Raw genomic sequence first — 15,478 nt, 5'->3', positions numbered from 1 at the left:
CTCTCTCCTGACTGGGGTCTCAGAGGAAGTGGTGCTCATGCTGTGCAGCCACAGAGCACTTCACCTTCCTTCAGGTGGCTATAGGCTTCTAGGAGACAGAAGTACAATGGCCGGGCCAGCTACAGTACATCGCTGTACTCTGCTGTGGTCCAAGTTCCCCGTCCTCACCCAGACCAAACTTGCGGACCTAGATTCTCTCCCACAGACCGGTAAGTGGTGACCTTCCCCATGTAGTTAGCACCTTGCACAGGAAACCGGGAGGTGGCCTTCGTCCCTCGGAGGCTTGGCTCTGTCTGGGGCCAGGGGTCAGTGTCTCCCACTAGGTTCTCTGCCCTTCCTCTGGCCCCTCCAAGTTCCCACCCCATCGCCTTGCCTTTGGGGAGAGGGACCCTTGGCTTCTCTCTGCCCTCCTGGCGTCTTTGGCTACAGTTTAAACTGACATAGGAGAGAAACCATTGTAACTGCTTTCTCACACATGGAAATCCCACCAAAGTATGAGACACACAGAAAGGTCCCATGACCGAGGTTTATAGAGCATCCTGAGGGCAGGAAGAGCACCGGGCTTCTGGGGCAGATGGAGACAAATTATAAGAGGGAGAGAAGGAAATGGACGGTGGATAAAGCAGTTTGCTTTTTGTAGATGAAAGGCTTTCAGGCTGTAGAAGTTGTCTGAAGCCTCTCTTCCCGGTACCTTGTCTGGTGATCATTTTTCTTTGTAGATATCATTTTCCTTTACAAAAGGACAGCTTTTCAGAGGGACTCATTTGTCTAGTGCGTCTGAAAATAACCAGGTATTCATTAATATGGCAGAGAAATATTTTGGGGTGAGTGTCCTGAGCCCCAAGAAGCCCACCCCAGCCCCACCAGCTGAACACTCCAGGGGGTGCTCGGTTCTCAGCCGGGCCCTGTGTGGTCTCTCTCTAGGGTCCTCACTGTCAGCAGTAAGCTCGTGAGCTCTTCAGTGTTGTCCAGCAAAACACAGGCTGTGTCCCTCCTCCTCCATCTCCCCCAGGTGCCCCTCACACATTCTTGGTCCTTCTGGGGCTGTCCTTGATTCCACTGGGCCCACATCAGCAATCAGTGGTGCAAAGGCAAACGCACAGGCCTGATGGGGTCCCAGGGAGGGTCCGGACCCTCGGTCCCCTCCTGACATAGGAGGAATCAGGTTTTACTCTGCGGCTTTTGCAAGGATTTCCTAGGTCCTCAGCCCAAGGTTATCCCAGCCTTGAGGACCTCTTCTTGGGTCTAAAATATCCAGCACCACCCCCAAGGGAAAAACAGAAAAGAGAAAAAGAGTGGGCTGGGGATGTAGCTCAGTGCTCCCTGAGCTCAATCGCAGAGTTTGAAAAAAAAAAAGTAGGGAGTGTCATGGAGCTGCATTTGAGGTACTAAAGAATTCGCAGCTAATGGCTAGTTTGCCTTTATCTTAGCAACCTTGTTTGCAGATTTGAAATCAGACTTTACCTATATTTAAATCACCTGCTTTGAATGGTGTTAGCGTTTCACTGATACTTTGTAGGGAACACTGACTGAAACCTGTAAGTGCGCTATAAATCAATGCATTCTGGTCACTCCCGCCCTCCCAAAAGTTCTTTTTTCACCAAAATGTTTTAGTGGGGCTGAGCATGGAGCTCTGTGAAGAGAGCGCGCTTAGCATACACAGCACCAGGAATTTGAACCCCGCCCCCACGTTTTTGCAAGTCATCCTTACCTTTGAATTTTCAAGGAAAAACAGATTGTTGATTTTGCTGAGGTGGCTTCTTTTTGGAATTTCTGGCTCTATCCAGTTCCAAATACCACAAGTGGTGAGCATAGGGAAGCAAGGTGCAGAGCCCTACAGTTCAAGGGGCGACTGACTGCTCAGGTCTTGCTCGGCAACCACAGAGCCCAAGCCTTTCAGCTGTGCCTGCCTCAGCAAGCTCTCCAGCTGATGGTTTAAATCAGGCGCTTAGAGTTCTCAGTTCAATTCGAAAGGGAGGTGATAAATACACTGCAGTACATGAACTGTCAACGTGGATACATACATAGCAACCCAGACAGGTGCTGATCGGAAGATTCCGGACATACTGTAAAAATGAAAGGAAAGGAAAAGGCAAGTAAATATCCAAACGATCTGATCAGCTGGGGCACTCATCTTGGGTGGGGCTCTTGGGACCCGGGCTGAGGCCCTGGTTGGACACAGCTGGACTTCTGCAGCAGCCCCTGGAGCCCAGGATGTGCCAGGAAGCAGCACGTGGGGGGACACGGAAGTGGATGGCGGAAAGAGAGTGCAGTGTTTAGGCATCAAAACAAAGATCAGCCCAAGGAAGGGAGTTCAGAATTCTGATTCTCAATGGGAATAAAATACACCATCTCGAATAGACATTCAGAAAGAGGCATAGAGTGGACGCGGAAGGGAAATCTAATCTGAACGCAGAGCATGTGTGTTCCACAGAGCACAGACATGTGCCCGAGGCTGCTGGCTGGCTCCCTCTGGGGAGGGCACCACATGGAGGCTTCGGGCTGCTCACTGCTGTGGGCAGGCTGGACACTCCATAGAGACAGCAGCCGGTCAGCTTGGTGAGAGGAAATCTGTGCCAAGTCCTTGCATGGCTCCCCTCCCCAGCACCATCGTCGCTTTGCTCACAGACTGACTGTGCACCTCTCAATGTGGCTGAGCTAAGAGCTGTGCAGGAGAGGAAAGACCTGATTTGAAAATATCCTCAGCTGTGATGGCCTTCCAGCGGGCATATCTATGGAACAAAAAGGCTGCCCTGCTGTTATGCTAAAAGATCCACCCATCCATCCACCCGTCCATCCACCCATCCATACATCTTCTCTGTAATTGTTATAAATCCTCAATCATTAATGCCTACCATCTGGCTCAAGTTTTTGCATGATAGATAGGTAAAAAGAAAGTGAGGGAGAGGGAGGAGGGGGAGCAGAGAGGAAGAAAGAGAAGGCCAGAAGGCAGGCAGGCTGGCTAGGTGGAAAGAAGAAAGCAAACAGAAGAGAGGGAAGGAAGGGAAGGAGGAAGGAAGGATGGAAGAAAATGGCATAAACCCTTACTTCAGGCCATTCCTCCCAGGCAAAGTGGGTACGTGATTATTATTTGTGATTTTCCCTACCGGGTGGATCCCCATCAACTCCCTCAGTTCTGTCCCAGGGGTGGCAGACACACCAAAGCAGCTCTGTTCTCCCTGGTCCTTCCCGACTGCAGGTCAAGTCAGGGTGGTGGCCAGGCTGACCCCCATGGGTTATGAGACGATGACAAAGGGCTCTGCACGTGAAATGCCAGCCCAGTGCCAAACACGACCTCCTGTGTGGACACTGTGCCGGGGCTGAGTCCGTGTCAGATAAGCGCCCACTGCCTTTCGTGTTCTCTGTGCGCTGGGCTAGAGGAAAGAAATTGCTGACTCAGTAACCTCTATCAGGTACCAGAGGCTGCACTAATTTTCTTCAGGAAAGAATTTTATCTAGGGCAGCAGTTGCAATTAGAGTTACCATCTGATGAAGCTCAGGATAATCTGCTACTTGTAGTCTGGATCCAACTGACTTCTGCCCTTGTTACACTGAGGGTGTAAGAAGAGTTATTAGTTATAGAAGCGTCTACTAATTATTTTGTAATGTCTGTTCTTCTCTTATGTGACAATTACGGAGCCCTTGTTTGCAACTTGTTACACGATCACTGCCCCTGACAGTAAAGTGCCCATGTGACTACATCCGGGCTCTGGGTGTGTGTGTGTGTGTGTTGGGGCTTTGGGTGCTATACTCTTTTTTTTTTGTACCTGGGATCGAACTCTGGACCTTGCCCTTCCTCGCGAGGCAGGCGGTGGAAACACTGAGCTAAATCCCTGGCCCTGTACTCTCCTTTTTGATCCCTGCTACGTGGAGTGAGGATGTGAGAGCTGCATTCTTATCCCCCAAAAGCCACAGGACGTGGATAAGTTCATTTGAGGAGTTGCTTCAGAGGTTGGGAAGATGGAAAGAAATCACAAGAGTTGGCTGAGAGGAAGCATTCTGTACAGTTCGAGTAGAGCAAAGGAAGTTGTGTCCTAGAGAAAAAAAGAAGAAAGTGAGTCAAGAATCGATGCTCAGCCAGCCATAGTGGCCATGCCTATATCCCTAGCACTCTGGGAGGCTGAGGCAGGAGGATCCCAAGTTCAAGTCCAGTCTGGACAACATAGGGACTTAGCAAGACCCAGTCTTAAAATTTAAAAAAATATTTAAAAAGAGATGAACATGTAGCTCAGTGAGAAAGACTGGGTTCAATCCCTAGTACTGCAAGATAAATAAAAAAATTTTTGAAGAGTATTTAACAATATTACATAAGAGGCAGGGATGTAGCTCAGAGGTGCCGTGCCTCCCCAGCAAGCGAGAGCCCTTGAGTTTGCAAACTCAATATTACACAACACTGATAAGTTGGGTACAACCAGGAATGTCTATTGAACTTGGCAACATGCGATTCAGTAGTGACTTGTCTGTTGTTTCCTTGTGATTAAATTCAAGGTTATGAATTTGAGCAAGAATACCACAGTCTGTCACATAAGGGAAGACATGACATAGACATCTTTCAATACTAGTTACATTGTTAACTCCATCACAGATTTCTCCACTGTAAATGTAATATATTCCCCTCGAACTCAGTAAGAATCTTGTGGGGATACACTGTGAGTCTATAATAATATCCTGTCATCATACTTTTACCCACTGATTTTGGCATTTATTTAGTTTCTTGTCTGCAAACTATTGTTGCTGTGATGTTTGCTATAAGGTGCTCTTAACATTTCTGTTGTCACTTAGACATAACTGGGGTCTACTATACAGAGGCATTTTCTCCTTGCTATTAAGTCAGAGTGTTCGGGCTGCTGGCTGGGGTGTTTGTGATTATGATTCGTGGTCACTTTTATCTCAGGAGAAGCCAGGAAGACTATAGAAAGGTGACAGCCTTCTGACCCTTAAGAAAAGAATCAACCTTCCATTTTTCACATTGTCTTCTAAATTTCAATGTGCTTACATTGCTGAGAACTTAACGACAATGCCCATAACATGACCACTGTCTCTTGGGTGATTATATTCATTAAGTCAGAAGAAAAAGAGCAAGGGAAGAGTAGAAATGAAACGACAATTTTGCCTTCAGTGTCAGCTGCATGTTAGAAGAAGAGAAAGGACACATTTCTCAAACTCAGCATGAGTGAGACGATGACCTTTATGAATTCTGATCTCTTTACGTAATCAAACAAAGGCTTTTCACTCCTCTTGGCAGGAGACTCTGGAGGTGCCTTTGACTCAAGGACAAAACTTTGATTTGAAAGGGGCTATGGTTTCTATTTTTCCTTCCTAGGAGCAGACACAGAAACCTTTCCTTTCTTACAGAAAACCAGACTCTCCGGGTGGAGTAGCAAGGGCAGGATCTTTCATAGGATAATTCAAGAGTTTTGGGGTTGGGAACCCACAGTTTCTTGCAATGCTTCCGTGCAGCCAGGGGAGGACTAGAGAGTCATTATTCTTTGCGGCAAAAGAAAAGACAAGAGGGCACTGTGCATGAAAAGGACCAAACCAGCTCCAGAAGACAGGTGGCCAATGGCCAGGTGCCGGCTAGGCCAGCTCTTGCTGCTAGAGTGTTGTTGGCAGGTACTTAGAGAGCCTGCTTCTAGAACTCTCTCCAAGGCTATCACTTCTCAGGATTTGCTCTCTAATTCTCTGGGCTTCCCTCCTTCAAAACTGGCCTGAAGACTCACTGCTTGGCTGATTTCAATCAATGCCTCGGTCAGACTGACCCTCCGTGAATGTTGCATCAACAAACCTCAGAAGAGTAAAGATGGATTGATTGTACATTTCTCGTGATATCTGACCCCCGCCTCCCCGCCCCGACTATGAGTATTTCCCAACACAAAGGAGACCAAATTCTTTTCTCAGAGCAGACAGAATGCTGAAGGAGGGAAGTGAAGAAGAGAGGCAAAGCCTGGTCTGCTGTGATGGATCTGTCCACTCAGACGCTGTTCAGCTCACTTTCTCTTTGCTCAAATGCCAGCTGCTTACCCCAGCTCCACCCTAATCACCCAAGTCCAAGTGATGGTTCCTTCTCCCACGGATGAGTGTGAAAGGGAACAGAGAATCCCTGGTTTTGCCTGGTGCCGTGGTTCACAACCAGGAAGGCTGCGGCTCTCGAGGTGGTGATTGGCAGTGTGGAGACACAGGGTTTTCCCACAATCTCAAGAAAGGAGGTGCTGCTCCCATCTAGTGAGGTGAGGCCAGGGATGCTGCCAGGTCCCCTGCGATGCTGTAAACAATCATCTGACTCGAAATGTCAGTGTGCTGAGGCTGAGAAGCCTTGCTTCCGGTCCCCTGAAATACCTCACATGCATAACTATGGCTATTCTTTAAAAAGCAGCTCGAAGCTGGGTGTAGTGGTGCACTCTTGGGGGCTGAGGCAGGAGGATCTCAGGTTCTAACCAAGCAAGCTGGAGACTTAGCAAAACCCTGTCTCAAGAAGAAAACGCTTGGGCTGAGGATTTAGCTCAGTAATTCTGGGGCCTGCCGCGCAAGGGCAAGGTCCTGAGTCTGATCCCTGGAACCAAAAAAGAAGAAGAAGAAAACACTTAAAAAAAGATCTTGGGATGTAGCTCAGTGCAAATGCCCTGGGTTCAATGTGCAGTACCACAAAACAAACAAACAAAAGGCAAATCAGATCATGTCACTTAAAACATTTAAATAGCTTCCCATTCTTCTTAGTACAAAAAAAAATTAAAAATCCATAGCTCCTTGAACACACAGGGCCTGGGAAACACACTGTTTTTCTTTTACCCCATTTAGTAGCCAAACTGATTTCATTCTTTTCATTTTTCCTAGAAACTACCCTACTTCCTTCTACTTCACAGTGGTTTTTGGTTTTTGTGGTACTGGGAATTGAACCCAGGGCCTTCACCCTGAGCTAAATCACCAGCCCTTTTAAAATTTTTTATTTTTGAGACAGAATCTTGCCAAGTCACTAGATTATCCAGGCTTGGTTTGAACTTGGTTTTTTGAGCCAGGCTTTTGCTATGTGCTTCCAGCTGGCCCTGAACTCACCATGTAGCCTCAGCGCCCCAAATCCTGGGATCACAGGTGTGCGTCATCACACCTGGCAAGGCTTAAACTTGTAATCCTCCTGCCTTGGCCTCCCAGAGTGCTGGGACTCCAAGAAGGCCCCACCGTGTCTGGCTATTTTGACACTTTCCTACAAATTATTCTCCTTCTTTTTCCACCCCTTCCCTTCTGTTTACCAATGCTGCTTTCCATTCCTAGAAAGACCTCGGTTCAAAGGGCACCTCTCGGGGAAGCCCTCCCTGAGCACCTGTGTGCAGCTGCCTGCAGTCCGGCATGCAGGGGCCTGTCTGGCCCTGCCAGTCTGTCAGGCTTCCCAGCAGTCCTGGCTGAGGCCGGGCCCTGTGCGCAGAGGACCCTGGACACCCAACTCCCCGAGCCGCCAGCTGTAGGAATGCAGCCAGATGAGGCCAGCTCTGCGCTATCAGCCGTCACTGTTGCGTTCTTCCTGGGGCTCTCCGGGCTCCTCCATGGTGTGTGGCCTTTTCCCTTTGTCTCACACAGGACTGCGGCCGTGCTCTGAGTTTCTGGGTCAGAGTTCCTTGGCAAGCATGGCTATGTCTCCCACGAGGCTGGGACCTCACTGGGGGCAGGGAGGAGGCCGTTCCTCCCTTCTTCACCACCCGGTCCTGTCAGCCGTTCAGTCAGCTCAGGAGCTGGGACACATTCGAAGGGCATTTCACTGCGTGAGGGGAATGGCTAAAGTTTTGGACAACTTGTTTTCTCCCAGGTTCTAAGACAGAAATCATTTTTTAAAACTGGGCCTTTTGCCAAAGGTACTTTTGAGGGAACTCCCCAGTGCCAACCCCATTCCCTTTGTCCCCATTTTCTTCCTCAGGCCCTTTTTCAACTCTTTTGTAATTTTTATTAGTCCATGTTTGCAGGACACATCGACTGTATTTGTTGTGGGCAGTTGGTGCCTGTACATAACACATCTTAATTCTTTTTACATCTGCCCCAATCTTTTAGTCCACTTCCCATTTGCAAAAGATTTACTTTCCTGTTTTCTTTTATCTGTATTTCATTTAATGCTTTAATCTATTTATACTTTGGGGTTCTCATATAAAAGAAACCATTTAATATTTAAATTGTGTGTCTGATTTATGTCACTTAACACTACGATCTCAAAATGCACCCATTTTCCTACAGATGACTCAAGCTTATCTTTCTCCATAGCAGAGTAGGACTCCATGGTGTCTAAAGGCACATTTTCTTTGTTCACTCATCTGTCCGTGGACATACAGGTTGCTCTTTCAACTCCTTATAGGAATCCCACCTATGCCTTTCAGGAGACCCCTCGCTCTAGGGAATCTCATTCCCAGGAGGGACCTCCTCACCTGTCCCCATCTGCTCTGCCCTGACCAGTCACATAGGTGCCAGGTCTAAATCACACTGGCTAATGGGGTGGGTGGTCCCTGGGGCTCTGGTTTGAATACAGTTTGTCCCCTCCAGAGCTCATTTGAATTTGACTGCCAGGGCGGTAGTGTAGGGAGGTGTGGCTGTTAAGAAGTGATAAGCCTCGAAAGGGGATTAGTGTCTTTCTAGAAGGACTGGACTAGATATTGAGAGAATGCTGTGAAGCAGGGCTGCTCTGCTGTTTTCCTCTTCGACAAGAGCCCATTGTTTCTTTCAGCTTCAGGGGCACAAGACCCTCAACAGATGCAGTCACCTGATACTAGGCTTCCCAGTCTCCAGAACTGTGAGCCAAAATAAACCCCTTTTCTTTATAAATTACCCAAGTTCTGGATATTCTATCATGGCAGCAGAAAACGGACCGAGCCAGTAGTGCATGTTGAGTCTGAAGGCGGAAGTGCTCTGCAGTTGCTGATCCTTGGGTTAGTGTGAGTATAGGTCTCTACGATGATGGATTTCCTTCAAGAATCCCACCCTGAGTAGTTCATGCATGTCTGGTTCTTTAAGTCTTTGACACGCTAGAACAACTATGTCTACAAAAGTCACCTGGCTTCTTTCAGGAGATAAGGCACAAGTTCCTGAGGATGGACATCACTTTTTGGGGAACAATGCATGCTACATTCTTGTTTAAGAAACAAATAATATCCTTACCTGGCCCTGTTGTTTTGTGCCTGGGTTTCTAAGCACTATCACATTGGGTCACAGGAAAGTACACCTGTTAGTGTACTAAAGGGACCACTTTACCTCTAATAACTGTTACCCTGTTACCTCCAGAGATAACCCTCATGGAGAGAAGAGACCAGTGTCTCTTCCACTTGTTCCCAGGGGTTCCACAGAGAGAATGCTTTGCTATATTCCCTTTGGTAAGGGCTTGATGTTTCTTCTGAAGTCAAGGCAATCCCTGTTGCCCTTCACTTGAGAAACAAGACTGGATATTACCTAAACGGGAGAGAGACTAGACATTAAGCAGTGTAGCGATCCAATTCTGAGGTCCTAGGGATGGACTCAATGGTACCATCGACATGTGACATTCCAGCATTTCGGTGCCATCATGGGCCACCGGCTGAAGAATTCTGGTTATGAATCTAACCTGATTATAAATCCCATTATCTAGCTTTAAGATGAGTGCCCGTGTATCTTTCTATTGTTGTCTCTTAAACCTTAGCAAAATCTTATTCAGCTTTTATGGGCAGGTGGGTTTTAAAATTTTGTTTTGTTTTAAAAATCAACCCTACTGTGGGATTTAAAGGAAAAATGTAACCAGGTCCTCACTTGATGTCTAGCTGGACAGCAATGCAGCACCTACTTCTATGGCCCCCTGTTACCCAGGCTCACAGATTCCTCTAAGTGTGCTGCCTCATTCTCTCTGAATTTTCCGGAAGCCTGGAGTCAGGGCTTTTCACTCTACATGGGAGTCTTCTCTACAAAGCTGCTGGCCCACCAGGCTTGCACCAGAAAACGGGGCATGAGCTATACTTAATGGGAGTTAGTTGTGTCCACCCCCTGCTTTGCCCTCAGCCAGGAGATTTGGGGGTGCTGGCATCCAGGCAAAGGACAACCCAGCTATACTAATTCTCTGCCTTTCTGCCCAATCTTTGCTCTTCTCCATTTGGGAGAAGGTTTTAATCTTCTCTCCTGTGGAGGAAAACTTAGTTGACAGCTGGATATTCTTGCAAACTCCCCTGTTTACACCAGCACCACCTCCTTTCAAAGGAAAGCCCAGGGATTCCATTCCTTTGTCTCTCTGTAGCCTCATATGCCTTCCATGCCAAGTGGTAAAGGACGAAAGGCAGCAGCGGACAAAGGAATCATGGGGATGCCAAAATGACGTCATGCTGTTATGCAAGGAATGAAAGGTTCCGACACCAGAACATTTCCACTGCTGCTTAAGAAGGCAACAGGCGTGGGGCAGCTGAGCATGTGACACTGGATCAGATAATGGGCCTGAGAACTTCCGAAGCTGTTCAAGGAGGCAGAAGATCCCACTGGAAACTGTTGATGGGGAAAGGGTTCCTCTGATGCACCCATGGCACACAATAAAGAAGACTTAAGGAGCTGCTAAACAGGATTTAGCCCACAAAGGTCTTTAGTGTCCACCGCAGCACTGTGCGAGTGTGTAAGTGCTGGGTCCTGCCAGGCTGGCAGTAGAGGAACTGAACACAAACAGAAGTTGCCTAGTCAGTGTATTTATTCTGGAGTTTTCTTAGGCTACCTAGCAGCAAGCATGCCAAAGCTATGACATTGTCATGGAGACCTAAATCGGCTTTAGAGATGCGGACTCTGGCCTGATTTCTGGGTATCATGTAAATGAAAGCTCAGGGCACTTAATTTAAAATTTCCAAACTTGTGTTAATAAATATTGTTAATTAGAATTAATATGATCAAAATAAATTATATGCCTTGAGCCCACTCCCCAAAAAAGTAAAACCAGGGGGTAGGAAAGGGCAAAGGGAGTGATGAGAGGGAAATCATAGAGTATGTTACTTGCATGTACAAATCTGCCAAAATGAAACCCTTTATTTTATATAACCAGTATGCAATAAAAAAGAAGAGTGGAAAAAAAAGAAAGCCAACCCCCCTCCAAGACCACTAGCTACATGGAGACAATGAAATAAATAATGCATACAAAATAAGGCCCAGTAGCAAGAGGAAAACATTACTAGCCACTATGTGAGTTTTTGGAGAGTTTTAAAGACTCTAATTGAAATTGTAGTTAGAGGTAGGTAAAATGCTTCATCCTCCATGTAGTCTTTGGACCAAAGGCACCAGCACCACTGGGGAAGTGGAAGGAATGCAGATTCTCAGGCCTGAGCCAGACCTGCTGACTCAGAACCAGCATTGCAACAAGCTCTCCAGGAGCTATCATGTGAGAGCTAAGATCTATGCAACTAAAATTTATTTTCACATTTTTTTTTTGGTACCAGGGATCGAACTCGGGACCTTGTGCTCCTGAGGCAGGCGGGGGAACCACTAAGCTAAATCCCCGGCCCTATTTTCACATTTTTAAAATTAGTGCATATTGGCTCTACAGTAAATGGGTTTCATTTTGGCAGATTTGTATACACACATTCGTTTCCACTCCCCCATAACCCCCCTTGCCTCATCCTCCCCAAGTTTTCACAGTTTTGGAGGGCTTCGATATGTATTATATTTTAATGATTATTTTAGAGTATACTCCTATGATAAAAAGAGCTAGCTATAATTAAAAACGATTACTGAAAGCATATATCTGTGATAGCAGATTGAAGTCTTTGGAACACTTATGTTAAAATAATATTTATTTTTATTGCAATTATTATAGGATTTTTCTGCTTGAATCTTCAACTAAGATTTTTCAGAGAAACATTTACTTTTAGTGCAGAATCATTTATGGATTGGGAAAATCAACAAAGGCAAGTTACTTCTGATTTTCGATTTAAGGAAAATTAAAATGCTACTCTTTGTTTCCTTGAAAGTAAAAGAAAGGTGGTGAGGGCCTGGAAAAGCTGATGAGGGCAGGCGAGAGTCGAAAACTGGACAGGAAGCTCAGGTGGGGTAGACAAGGGTTCTGACATCGTCAAGAAGTAGCCTTACTCCATGTGAGATCCAGGTTCATTCAGACAAAACAAAAGCTTCCTGGTCATTGGCTGCCCCTCTTACTTTATATGCATTGTAAGAGGGGGGCTGATTTTCAGGACATGGATGTTACCACAGATTGGAGAAGTAAAACTGAATCCCTGGATGCTGAGGCGTACACAGTTCATGGACACTGGGTGGGAGACCCGGTCCACAGACGCTGGGCCACGGATGTCCATGGAGCCCAAGTCAGCACACCCTTCTCATGTCAGGGCGGTGCTCTCACTTTATGCAGCTGCCTTGGGTGCACACAGAACAGCAGAGGGCACTACGTGGGCAAATGGCAAACCCTTGACTTCTTCCGGTAGCAAGGGTGTCCACAGTGAACTCTGTGGCACTGTGGCAGCCACGTGTAAACTTAGGTGGAGGCCGAGTGTGGTGGTGCACACTTGTAATCCCAGCACTGGGGAGGCTGGGGCAGGAGGATCGCCATGAGTTCCAGGCCAGTCTGGGCTGCACAGTGAGTTCAAGGCCAGCCTGAACTACATAGCAAGATCCTGTCTCAAACAAACAAACAAAAATTCCCAAAACAAAAACACAAATCAACCTTAGGTAGAAATCAGCTTTTAGCTGGAACCTAGTTCAAGAGCTGCTTTTCAAAAAAGAAAAAAAACGAAAAACAGAATTTTTTCCTGACAAGTGAGCTGGATTTTGAACCCAATTCCACCATTACAGTGGGGCAGAAAGGTAACAAGCTGGCGAGCACAGATAGCTTGGAGCCAAGAGAATGTGCTCAACCATGAGTTTGCACAAGCCAGCCTGGCTGGATGTAAAAGGGAAGAGGAAACTTTTAGCAGATACAGCCTCTCCCTGACAGTCCATTGAGTGAAATTCTGTTGTGAGGGCCTTGAACGATTGCACACAGATACCAAGAAACCTTTCTGCCACCAGGAAGAGAGACTCTGACAGAAGGAAGTGAATGATCAAGGGATGAACACAGGATCCAGAGTAGAACCAACAGACCCTAAAAGCATCAAGAAAGAAGAGACTAGCCCTGCCGGGTGCTGCATACCTGTAATCCCAGCATTCTTCGAGGCTGAGGTAGGAGGATCACAAGTTTAGGTCCAGCCTGGGCAACTTAGTGACTAAGTGAGATCTTGTCTCAGAATTTAAAGAGAGAGAGAGAGGGCTAGGCTGGTCCAGAGCCATCCATTTCCACAGCTGTATCTGCCTAAGAAAGTCCTTATTAAAAAATAGGAAGTTAATATCAGAATCTCACTGCACATAGTTATAGATTTTTTTGTAAATATGATTAAGTGAACTCTGAAACAGTAATTTTCAAAGCTTTATCGAAGGACTTCTTGGATCCTTGAAGCCCATCAGGGGATCTATAGTATGTGTGCTGCAGGAAGCATGCACGGGGAGGTCTATAAATTTCTAATTTTTCCAACTACAAATCAGCATGAGTCCATAATTTCCTTAAATCTTTCAACCAAAACACGTAACAGGTAACAGCATGTAACAATGGACTGCAAAAGCAGATTGAGGGCTGGGGATTTAGCTCAGTGGTTCCGCCGCCTGCCCTGTAAGCGCAAGGACCAGAGTTTGATCCCCAGTACCAAAAACAAAACAAAAGAACAAAAGCAGATTGAAAACCCACTTGTTATCTATTACACTAGCCATTAAAAGAGATTTGTAAATATGTAAAACAAAAATCACTGTCCTCACTGACATTCTTAGAAAATACAGTAATTTTCAAATAAAAATATTTATGTCAACCTAAATGCGTTTAGCATTATTTTTAAGTGACTTCATGAGTTAACTATTTCTTAATGTGAATCTCTATTATGATAAATATCAGTAGATTTAACCACAAAAACAAAAGTTCTTGGGGAATTCTTAATGTTTAGGAGAATGCAGGATCTTGCAACCAAAGGCTTTGAGAACTACGCTCTTAGGGTTTCTCATCTCATAGTCTCAGTTCTCATCCCCTTGCTCTGACCGGTGCAAAGTTCTAGTGGACAACCTCTCCCAACACACACCTCAGCTGTTGCAAAGCCCCCCACAGTGACGTGGGGGACTGAACTGCCGGGACACACTGCCACCTCCTTCAGACTGCCGGCTTTCTGTTTTAAATGCCCTCTCTCCTCCCCATCACACTATCCACAGTCACTATCACGGCAGGTAACTTCCAGATAACCCCCAGAGAATGTGTGCCGGCTTGTGGTTTTTCAATGAATTTGCAACACTTTTAGAAAGGCTTCTTCTTTTTCTTTCTTTTTTTTTTGGTACTGGGGATCGAACTCGGTACCTTGTGCTTGCGAGGCAAGCAGTGGAACCACTGAGCTAAATCCCCGGCCCTAGGAAGGCTTCTATTACATCTCCCATTATGTAGAGGAGCAAATTTAAACTTCACTGGACAACAAAAACCACAGGGAGGTTATCTCCACGGTTGAGCTTGTCATCAGGATACATGAGCTATAGGGAGGAAAGGTCTCTCTTTAAACACAGAGCCAGCCCTCCTGGGTAATCAGGGACCAGTGGATCTTTCAGATTGAAGCAGTTTGAATCACAGGGTCATCTCTTACCTCACATCAACAGGTTCTTGTCACTTGTTGGTCATTCAGCACCTCTGTGAGTTTACCGCTTCTGCTCCATGACCTGGTGTGTATCTTCAGAGAGAAAACTGATGGTCTGGCAGTGATGATTTAATACAACATTCCCAGGCTGGGGATTTAGCTCAGTGGTTCCACCGCCTGCCTCACAAGCACAAGGTCCTGAGTTCAAACCCTGGTACCCCCCAAAAATATACAACATTCCCTCTGAGCTAATGTGGGCTACACCTGTAATCCCAGTGCTCTGGGTGTTGTGGCAAAGCAGAACAGCTCAGTGCTATAGCCAAGTGTTACAGCTCTGAGGCACAGCCAAGTGTTAGAGCTCAGTGTTACAGCAGAGTGTCACAGCTCAGCATCACAGCTATTGCAATTTGAAGACTCGAGCATCTGATGGTCACTTGAAGAGGTGGAGAAAAACCTTTATTACGACAGTGGGCTCAGTGGAGTTCATACTCCAAAGTCTGAGTGCTTGACTACAAACGGGAGCCTCCTTATATAAGGGTCTATTTGGTAGGTGAGCATGCTCACTGAAGGAGGGGGTGGGTAGAGTTACAGAACATTCCTGAGAGGTCACAAAGTTCAAACAGTTACAAAACATTTTGATACATTCAGCAAGAGCAATGCCCAGAAGCACAACTGTTAGGTTTCTGGAACAAAACAGTCTGTGGAAAAGAAAAAAACATGGAGGTGAGGCAAGGGCCTGTCTTACTGTATAGTATTGTTCTATCATAGGAAGCTGAGGCAGGAGAATCTTAAGTTCAAGCCCAGCCTGAGCAACTTAGTGACTTAGCAAGATCCTGCCTCCAAATAAAAAAATGTAAAAGGGGTGG

The 15,478-nt window shown here is 46.4% G+C and overlaps 1 long non-coding RNA gene across 1 annotated transcript; it reads right to left on the bottom strand.

The window, feature by feature from the left end:
- Positions 1-512: 512 nt before the first annotated feature.
- On the bottom strand, positions 513-15,121 carry LOC101707591 (uncharacterized). Its single transcript, XR_206328.3, has 3 exons — positions 14,622-15,121; positions 1,712-2,066; positions 513-777 (listed from the first exon to the last, which is right to left on the bottom strand). It is a non-coding gene; the product is annotated as an uncharacterized LOC101707591 (long non-coding RNA).
- Between the last annotated feature and the right edge of the window lie 357 nt (positions 15,122-15,478).

Source organism: Heterocephalus glaber, unplaced genomic scaffold (genome assembly GCF_053883595.1).
Source record: "Heterocephalus glaber isolate CG9 unplaced genomic scaffold, H.glaber_assembly_v1.0 deba00001577, whole genome shotgun sequence".
Classification (NCBI taxonomy): domain Eukaryota; kingdom Metazoa; phylum Chordata; class Mammalia; order Rodentia; family Bathyergidae; genus Heterocephalus; species Heterocephalus glaber.
Note: the sequence above shows the minus strand (reverse complement) of the source record. Positions and strands in the feature narration are given on the sequence as shown.